This window comes from Cibotium barometz, chromosome 30, assembly GCF_041138505.1.
Source record: "Cibotium barometz isolate CiBa-2024 chromosome 30, ASM4113850v1, whole genome shotgun sequence".
Taxonomy (NCBI): domain Eukaryota; kingdom Viridiplantae; phylum Streptophyta; class Polypodiopsida; order Cyatheales; family Cibotiaceae; genus Cibotium; species Cibotium barometz.
Genome location: NC_141075.1, coordinates 1789175 through 1800000, shown reverse-complemented (window position 1 = coordinate 1800000; position 10826 = coordinate 1789175).

The window sequence follows — 10826 nt, the reverse complement described above, 5'->3', positions numbered from 1 at the left end:
AGTTAGCATCATTTTGGTGAAATATTCTCAACAATTAGGTTATTACGGAATGAGTAATACACTCGTGATTTACTAAGTTTATTATTAATTATAAATCTTTTAATAAATGTTAAGATGGTCTTTTGGTTGATGATAAATATTATTTCTTGAATTCAAAAATTATAATTTCTCCTTGAGTATTTATAATCCTTGAGCCACACAAGTTGGGTGGGAGATTGCACCCAATGCTTTTGTTATTAGTATTGTTGACTATTTTCCTTCTTTATGCAAAGTTATGGTGAAGTGATAATTTTGTTTGTGTATTTTTCATGCCTTTATTTGAGTGAGAAAGCTTACATAAATTCTTGGAGAATAAATCTTGTTATAGAAACCATGTTAACCTACGAAGTGGTTAGCGTATCCACCTTCCTAATGGTGACCTCCTCCTCATGTTACCTAGGTGAAGCTACCAGCGGGGTTGAAAGGTGCGCATGGTTCATGATACGCCATGCCAAGGTTAAGTGGTATGAATTCGGAACAATGCCATATGTAGGACATATGGGTGATAAGCTTTAGGTAGCCTTGGGGATAAACATCTTGTGGAGGTAGTATGGAAGGTATAGGCGATGTAGAAGTTCTTAATGTGAGGTCTTCTATTATGGACATGGCTTGGGCCCTTCAAATTCATACAGTTGGTAGAAGAGGCCCGTGCCCCCGAGACGATTGGCAAAATGAGTGCCAGGACCACCATGGAATGCCTTGCATGGTCATTTTTTATCTTCTTGGCGTGTGACATGATATTATGCCCCAATCTCATAGTGTGATGCTCCAAGATTGGTCTTCTTTATGACTAATACGTCAGCTAGGGCATGATTATTGTTACCATATTATAGTAGTGATGTGTGTGAACACACTTAGGACCGCCGGGGCACTTTTTCCCTCACTAGGAGGTTTTTTCCCCCGTGCATTGTATATACGCCCATTATCTTCTAGGGCTTGTAATCTTTCATGTTTGGCACTCTTAATACACTACTGTGTTGTGCTCAAGCTTGCTCATCTTCTTGAAGTTGTGTGTGCATTCCTGCAACCCTAATTCCAACAATTGGTATCAGAGCAGGCTTCCTCCTCCCGGGCAGCATCACCGGCACCTGCCGCTTCATCTCCTCCGATTGCGACGAGGTTTCACGAGCGTCTGCAGGTTAGTATATGCCGTGGGAAAGCCCGTAGGGCTTGTTCGTTTCAGAATTTTGATCTGAAGTCATTTCGCCCTCCGTTTTTGCATTCCAAGTACTGCGCAGGCAAAATCGTCCTACTGTGCAGATTTTCTGTCAAGATTAAAATCTGCAGGACAGGTGCCCATTCGTCTGTTTTGGGCTGTGCTACATAGCACAGGTCGATTTTATACAGGTTTACCTCTTACAGACAGCATTTACATCTAGTAGTACAGTCATTGGCCATGGCTGACAACAATGATGTATTCCGCATGTTGGCTGCTGAGGATAAGTTGGATGGCACCAACTATCCATTGTGGGCATATATGATGCGACATGTATTGGTAGCAAAGGGGTTATGGAACATTGTGCAGGGTATTGATGCACGTCCTATTGTGGCTGGGAATGCTGCAAACACATCAGAAACAGGTACTGTTGATGATGGTGCAGGCACAAGTGCTGTAGCAGCTGTTCGAGAACCACCACTTTCAGCAGAGCAGATTCGTTGGGATGGTAGAGATGCGCAGGCTCATGCCTTGATTGCGCTGTCTGTCAAACGTACCATTATCCCACATATTCGCTCCTGCAGGACTTCTAAGGATGCTTGGGATGTACTTGCCACATTGTATCAGGCAAGAAATGAGGCTCGTGTTGCTTACCTCCGAAAACAGTTGGAGAGTGAGCATATGAACGAAGGTGATTCTATGGATAGCTTTTTGACAAAGATCAAGGATTTCAAAGAGCAGCTCATTTCTGCAGATGAAATCCTGTCAGACAGTTCACTTGTGCAGACTGTTTTGAATGGTCTACCAGATTCTTATCAGGGTTTTGCTTCCACTCTTCGCTTGATGATGAAAGGCAATCCCAATGCCTTATCATTTGAGGAGTTAGTTTCTGTTTTGCTGCAAGAAGACCAGTCAAGGCAAAACAGGAATATTATGCGTGTCGCAGATCAAGCTTTCGTTGCTAGTCAGAGAAGCGGGAAAGGTAAAGCTGGCTTTTCTTCTAGTAAGCAGAAATCTGCAAATGCTGCGCAACCAAAGAAGGAAGACAAAGATGAGAAGAAGGGTGACAAACAGAAGACATTTTGCAAGTACTGTAAGGGAAATGATCATGTCATCAAAGCGTGTCCTAAGCTGGCTGCGAAAGAGGCTAAGAAGAAAGAGGCTGGTATGGCTGTTGCAGATGCCTCTCCTTCTAACAATGAATCTGCTAATGTTGTGCTAGATACAGAATGGGCATTCAATGCGCAGTGCAGTTATGACCCATCTTTGCATGACACATGTATGTCTGCAGTAGATTCAGATGTATGGTACTTTGACAGTGGTGCCACTAAGCATATCACCTCGCAGCGCAGTTTATTCACTTTCCTTGAGTCTGCTCCCACAGGGAATACTGTCACTTGTGCCAATAACTCCTCTTATCCCGTTGAAGGAGTTGGACAGATTGTGCTGAATGTTGCAAATGGCAACACCTTTACACTTTTTGATGCATTGTATGTGCCAGGGATCAAAAAGAATCTGCTGTCAGTCTCCGCATTTGCCAAAACAGGTTTGGTTGTAAAATTTGTGGATGACAGATGTACTGTTCATGATCTCTCTTGTGGTGACATCATTGTAGCATCTGGTTCACTATGTCGAGGGCTGTATAAGCTCAATATGGATGGCAAATGTGTAGAGGATTCAGCATGTGCTATTATGGATACGCAGGCTATTTCAAATGCAAAACTGTGGCATGCACGTTTTGGTCATCTGAATTTTGCAAGTTTGCTGCGCCTGCAGAAATCTGAAATGGTGTCTTCTTTGCCTAAGCTTGAGGCACCTGTCAAGCATGTTTGTGAGGGCTGCATATTGGGTAAAATGCAGCGTGCTTCCTTTCCCAAAGATGGATCAGTGAGAGCTGAACGCAGATTGCAGCTTGTTCACAGTGATGTTTGTGGTCCCATGCAAACTCCATCATTTGGAAACTACCTTTACTTCGTGACTTTCATTGATGATTTTACCAGGCATGCATGGGTATATCCTTTGAAGGCAAAGTCCGAAGTGTTTTTGTGCTTCAAACATTTTTTGGTTATGGCTGAAAATGTGTCAGAAAGTAAGATGGGCACCCTCTGTTCAGATCGAGGGGGGGAGTATATGTCTTCAGAATTTAATGCATTTCTGGCTGAGCGTGGGATAAAACACCAATGTACAGTGCCGTATACACCACAGCAAAATGGTGTGGCTGAGAGAAAAAACAGGTCTCTCATGGAAATGGCAAGATGTATGGTTAAGAGTCAAAGTCTACCACATGGTTTTTGGCTTGAGGCTGTCATGTGTGCCACTTATGTACTAAACAGGTGTCCCACCAAAGCATTACAGGTTGTCACTCCATATGAGGCTTGGCATAGCCGCAAGCCATCTGTTGGCCATTTACGTGTTTTTGGTTGCCTGGCATATGCATTAGTGCCTGTGCAACATCGCAGAAAATTGGATGACAAAGCTGTCAAATGTATTTTTGTTGGATATAGTGCTGAGAGCAAAGGCTATCGTTTGTATCATCCACAGACAAAGCGCATTTTGGTTAGCCGTGATGTTGTATTTGTGGAAGATGCAGTTCAGCCCTTGGTTTCATGTACTAAGGAGACAGATATCAGCTCACGTGATGTCTATGATACATTGTTGCCTCTTTTCAGTGGTGCACAGTCAAGTGCAATACCTCATGAGGCAGTTTTTCAGCCTATGCAGGTTTTAAATGATGGCACAGATCAGCCTATATCTGATGCAGATGTGCATGATGCACTTGAGGATGAGAGACAAGAGATTGAGGGCTCTAGGAACATGCCTAGATGGCTGGTGCAGACTTTGCGTGACAGCAAGTTGGATGCCCCTTTGTCTAGTCGCACTCGTTCTGGCTCTCATGGTGCCTCTTATGCGTCAGATTGTTATGCATTGGCTGTTTCTAGTATGTGCGATGAAAGTGAGCCTGTTTCATTTGATGAGGCACAAAGTTCAAAAAATTGGATGGCTGCTATGCAAGCAAAATACGATGCTATTATGAAGAATGGTACATGGTCTTTATGTGACTTGCCCCCTGGCAAGAAGGCCATTGGCACTAAGTGGGTTTACAAATTGAAGCGTAAGCCTGATGGCACAGTGGATCGCCATAAGGCTAGGCTTGTTGCAAAAGGTTATGCTCAAGAGAAGGGCATTGATTTTGATGAGACTTTTGCTCCCACATGTCGTATGACCACTGTTCGTAGCATCTGTGCATTAGCAGCTCATAATGGTTGGAATGTACATCAGCTGGACATAAAGACTGCGTTCTTAAATGGAGATTTGCATGAGGAGGTGTATGTATCGCAGCCTCGTGGTTTTGTTCAAAGAGGGCAGGAAAACAAAGTGTGCAGGTTAAAAAAGGCTTTATATGGTTTAAAGCAAGCTCCACGAGCTTGGTATGAAAAAATACATGCATATTTGACTGCACATGGGTTTCAGAATAGTCCAACAGAAAGCACTTTGTATGTTAAACGTGTGGATGGTGTACATCTAATCATTGCTCTCTATGTCGATGACATGCTGCTCACAGGACCAAATGAGAGTCATATTGCTGATTTTAAGGCTGATTTGAATGCCTCTTTTGAGATGTCAGATTTGGGGCATTTGCATCATTATTTGGGGATACAATTTAAGCAGTGTGATGGAGGTATTGCTTTGTGTCAGACAAAGTATATTGAAACATTGTTGCGGAGATTTGGCCTTGAAGACTGCAAGCCTATTGCTACTCCAATGGAGACAGGTTTGAAGTTGAGTCTTCATGATGCTGGAGATCACTTTGATGTCACACTCTATCAGACAGCTGTTGGTTGCCTCATTTATGTATGCATTACGAGGCCAGACATTCAGTTTGCAGTCTCACAGGTGAGCAGATTTATGCATAGCCCAGGCATTAAGCATTGGCAGGCAGTGAAGCGTATCTTTCGCTATTTGAGTGGTACTCGGCATCTTGGGTTGTTTTATCCCAAGGGGGGATCATTGCCGCCAGATTTACATGTTTTTTCAGATTCTGACTGGGCTGGTTGTTATGACACACGCGTGTCCACGAGTGGTTTTTGCTTCATGCTTGGAAGCTCATGCATATCATGGTTGAGCAAGAAGCAGCCTACTGTGGCCACTTCTAGTTGTGAAGCTGAGTACAGGGCAGCTTTCACAGCTACGGTTGAGTGTGTGTGGCTCAGACGCCTTATGGCTGATTTGGGTGTTGGGCAGCCATCTGCCACCACCATCTTCACTGACAGTCAGAGCGCATTGGCAGTTGCGCGGAACCCAGTGTTCCATGCTCGTACGAAGCACATTGAGATGCACTACCATTATGTCAGGGAGAGACTCTCTGCAGGAGAGATCAGTTTGGCTTATGTGCCAACACAGGATAACCTTGCAGACCTTTTCACAAAGGCTCTGCCTCGTGAGAAGTTCGAAGCTTTTCGCAAAGCTTTGGGCTTACTCCCTTTTGTGGATTCGTCCACATAGCTAGACACTTCCCTATACATGAGTGCTAGCTCTTGTTCACCGCATCACTCCAGGGGGGATTTGTTACCATATTATAGTAGTGATGTGTGTGAACACACTTAGGACCGCCGGGGCACTTTTTCCCTCACTAGGAGGTTTTTTCCCCCGTGCATTGTATATACGCCCATTATCTTCTAGGGCTTGTAATCTTTCATTTTTGGCACTCTTAATACACTACTGTGTTGTGCTCAAGCTTGCTCATCTTCTTGAAGTTGTGTGTGCATTCCTGCAACCCTAATTCCAACAATTATGTTTGTTGAATTAGAGTTGAAGTAGGTTGCTTACATTGAAGCTCTTGTGGGTTGATAAGCTAAAGCATAAATTTGATGGTAGCATTGATCGCTACAAGGCAAGGCTTGCTTGTAAAGGGTTATGCTCAAGAAAAGGACATAGATTATGATGAGACCTTTGCACCCACCTCTCATATGATTATAAGGTAAGGCTTGTTGTAAAGGGTTATGCTCAGAAAAACGATATAGATTATAATGAGACCTTTACACCCATGTCTCTTACGACTACAGTCTCATCACGGTTGAAATTTTTATCAGTTAGATATCAAGACTACCTTCTTAAATGGTGACTTATATGAGGAGGTTTTTGTATAATGGGATAATGATGTGGATGATTTTCTTTTAAAGATGCCTCAGTGTGCAACCCTATTGTTCTAATTTTCCCAATGTGTAGAGTGTTGTAGACATGGATGCCCCCATTGTAGTTTTTTTTCAAAACTTATTGTTAACCGAATAATCGATGACAATTGTTTCTCTAACCACCCTATCTCAAAAATAATAGCTTTTGGCCTTTGAAGGGTGTGTGACAAACACATTTCCCTACTTCATACTGCACCCTGTGAGGTTTGCTTTCACACGGTCCATAACAATTACCTGCCATGCATGCTTAATCATGTCCTACAAAAGTAAGGTTAACAAGCTTCTAATAGGTAAGAGGGGCTACATTGCCTGTCAAAGAAAGTTGGAGAGTGTAAGGTCAATAATTATGTAGTAGTAGGTGATGGGTCATACCATGGGCTAGGCTTACATTTGCCAAGGTCCCTCTATCCAAAGATGTACATGGAGGGTTGGCGTTGACAAGGTTAGTTGCATATACATGGGTTTATGGTGTTGTGAGATGCAAGATGTGAAAAGAAATGTAATTATTGTAGTGAAATATGTAGATGACCTACATGGGCAGAATGTGTGCCCCTATGTGTGTACTCCTCAAACTCAAAGATTTCATGAGCTCAACTACTTTCTTTGACTCTCTTTACTACTTTATTTGAAATTTACTCAACATCGCTTTTCTTGGGGATGCAATAGAGCTCTGTGGCTCGAGGGATTTGGCATGGGTGACTAGTAGGGATAGAGGCAAGGTGGTTCAAGAAATGGTCGAAGATAAGACCGCAAAGGTTCATGCTGATTTGAGGAGAATCCAGGCAATAGGTCTTATTATAGGCTAGGCTTTTATGCCCACCATGGTCCCCCCCATCTAGAAATGGTTCAAGAAATGGTCGAAGATAAGACCGCGAAGGTTCATGCTGATTTGAGGAGAATCATGGCAATTGGTCTTATTATAGGCTAGGCTTTTATGCCTACCATGGTCCCCCATCTAGAAATGCACCTAGGCGGTTGTCAAAGATGAGGCTTTGTTAGCTTAGGAAATAACCTGTTTTAGATTTATTATTACTTTTTACCTGATCTTAGGGGTAGCTTAGGAATAAGATCTCAAAAGGCATGTCAGATCAGAGATAACACTTTGTTTCTCGATCCAGATGATTATTTATGCGCTAAGCACTAATGTATACACACAGAAGATATATGTAGAAGAAGAAATACATAGAGTTAATTATGCGTCTTTGTTTCACAATTTTTTGTGTATACTATGTAATGTTTTTGTAATATGTGAAATCATCATTTGAATGTTTTGTAATGTCTTAATCATGTTTGATGTTAAATCCGTACACTTTGTGTTGGATTATTTGCCACACTGCAATGAAGGGATCTAGGGGATTGCACTCATTAGCATGGAGTACACACGTTCCACTCATCATAGGGAGTAGCGCCTATACTAGAAAGACTACCATGAATCAACCACAAAAGCTTGGGCATAAGCTCCAAGAAATGACATAATAGTCAAAAGTCATAATGGCAATAAAAGGTCATAAAAGATCATAAAGGGTACAATAGCCTAGACCAAGGTCACTTATATAGTGCCTGGCCATTTCACTTTGGCTAACAATATGCCCATCCCCCAAAACCATGCTCAAGGGACCCAAGGTCCATGTGCCTAGGCCCAAACCCATACATGTGCATGGGCATATTTGTTTCATTACAAACCAAGTTTCAAGAATCTTGGTGCAGAATTTTTAAAGTTTGCAAAGATTATTGTGCAAAATCAAATCTTAGTACATTTGGGATAGTTTATTGATCAACAAAGTGTGCAAAGATTGAAGTTCTTCTGCAAATCAACCACAACAACAAGGGATTGGATTGCAAGAATTGATGTAAGTTCTCAACATCTCAACTTATCTTGCAATTCTTGTTGATTTCTTGCAAAAGTTTGCAAAGAAAAAATTGCACAGAGGGTAAAACAGTCGGACACAACAGTTTACATAGATACTTAACAAGTTTGAGGCTTAATTAAAATGATTAAGGATAAATCTTACAAAAGTTTGATGAAAAGTTGTAAAAGATTGAAGAGACAGCAGAATACAAACAATACAAAGCTTTAAAATCTTACAGTCCTGCTAGAAATTAAACCAGTCCACTAGTGTAATCCAGTGTGCTCCATACACCAGAGGGTCTCCTAACTTGTATATAAGGTTTCTTGAGTGGGAAGGTCTCTCACAAGAATTAATTTGTCCTTCTAAAGTATCACTGATCTTTGCAAAAGCTCTTAGCAAGCAAAAGTGCAAGCTAATAATAGCATTCCTATGGTATCATTAAGTAATACAAGAAGAGAAAGATTGCAATACTAGTAGCAACAACCAAATCAGTACAGAGCAGCACTTGAAGTGCAGTATAGCAATGTATTATCAATAATAATATAGTACAGCAACAAGGTTTTAAACACTTTTTTGATGCAATGGGAAGGAACAAGTTCAACAATGAGCCTTGGCAGTGTCTAGATCCTATGGAGTCTAGATAAATATCTTCTTTTTTTGGTAGTGGCTTTGATTGTAGACTCTAAGGTTGAAGCTTGTCTGATTATAGAGACCATGAGTGATACTTCTAAAAGCAGAAGATCTACATCGTTTACAGCACAACACATGTAGAAGTAAAGCAAAAACAAGCTAAGGAGTAGACCATTTTCATTTACAGCATCCTAAGACTACTAGTGCAACCCAACCAAGTAGACTTAGTTGGAGGTGGAAGATCACTTATGGTCCACCAAATCATGCTTCATTAGTTGCCTCGTATAGGAGAAGAAAATGTGTGGATCATCGCCTCTCATCACCATACTACCATTCAGTGCAGTACAAAAAGAAACAAGATAGTGTGTGGATGACCGCCTCACTAAGCATATACACTCATTGTTTGTATGCAAGCTTAATCAATACAAATTAAAAGCAACAACAAACTAGAAAGGACCCTAATATGCCAACTCTTAAAGTATAGGGCTATTAACCACTCTAGTTAACATGACCTTTTGCACGGCTACCACATTACCTTTGTAATCCATCTTTTGGTAACCGTGCTAACCGCCAATTGTAAATGAGACAAGGGATGACCGAGCTTTCGACTTGTATAATGCCGGTCATAAGGAATTGATGTACATAGAACTAGTTAAACTAGTTTTGGGGCCCCATTTGTAATTGTGCGGCCGGCCATTGTACACACATGCACACACATTCACTTTCATTAGCTTACTCCCTTAATTTATTTGTCTCACTCACACACAAACACGCACAACATATATATTTAGATATTCTCTCTCTCTCTCTCTCTCTCTCTCTCTCTCTCTCTCTCTCTCTCTCTCTCACCCACACACACACACACACACATGCGCACGCATTGGACATGAGGGTCAAATGGTTTGTACTTATGGTCATGCATTGATTGAGACATGCATACTAACCAGTGTCTTCAACTTCCATAGTTCTTTTACCTAGGCATCATACTCTTGCACTTTATAACAGAACATAGAAGCTTACACATGATTTAGATGTTGGATTCATAGCTACACTTATGAGCTTTACAAAGCTTGCACAACAAGGAAGCTGAACTTGTGTGTGTGTATGCGTGTGTGTCGATCTCTCTCTCTCTCTCTCTCTCTCTCTCACACACACACACACACACACACACACACACACACACACACACACACACGCACTTTTTATATATAGTGAACACACACACACACACACACACACACACACACACACACACTTTTTACATATAGTGAAAACACACACACACACACACACTCACTTTTTACATATAGTGAAAACACACACACACACACATTGTCATATAGAAAATTACAACACATGAGTTTTTACATATAGTGAAAACACACACACACACACACACACACACACACACATTGTCATATAGAAAATTACAACACATGAGTGTCATATATAAAATAACTAGTTAATTGTTAAAAAAAATTGAAATAGAAGTATATATACTTATTTACCATTTAATAATGATAAGAGGTCAACATAAATAACCATTTTGGCTTGCAACAACTAGTTTAGGGTTAAATCCTACACTCTAAATCCCAAACCTTAAACCCTACACCCTAGATTTTGAACCCTAAACCCTAGATTCTAGATTCTATACTCTAAATCCTAAACCCTATACCCTAAATGCTAGACCCTCGACTCAAAACCCAAAATCCTATACCCAAAACCTAAATCTTAAAACCTAGACCCTAGACCCTAGACCCTAGACCCTAGACCTTGGACCCCAAATACTAGAATGTAAACCCTAAGCCCTATGTTTGAAACCCTAAACCCTAAACCCCAAACCTTAAATCCTAGGCCCCAAACCCTAGACTCTAAATCATAAACCTCATTTGATGATTTTCACCTTACATCATCATATTTTAACTAACAACGTCACACATTACACACACATTATCGTCC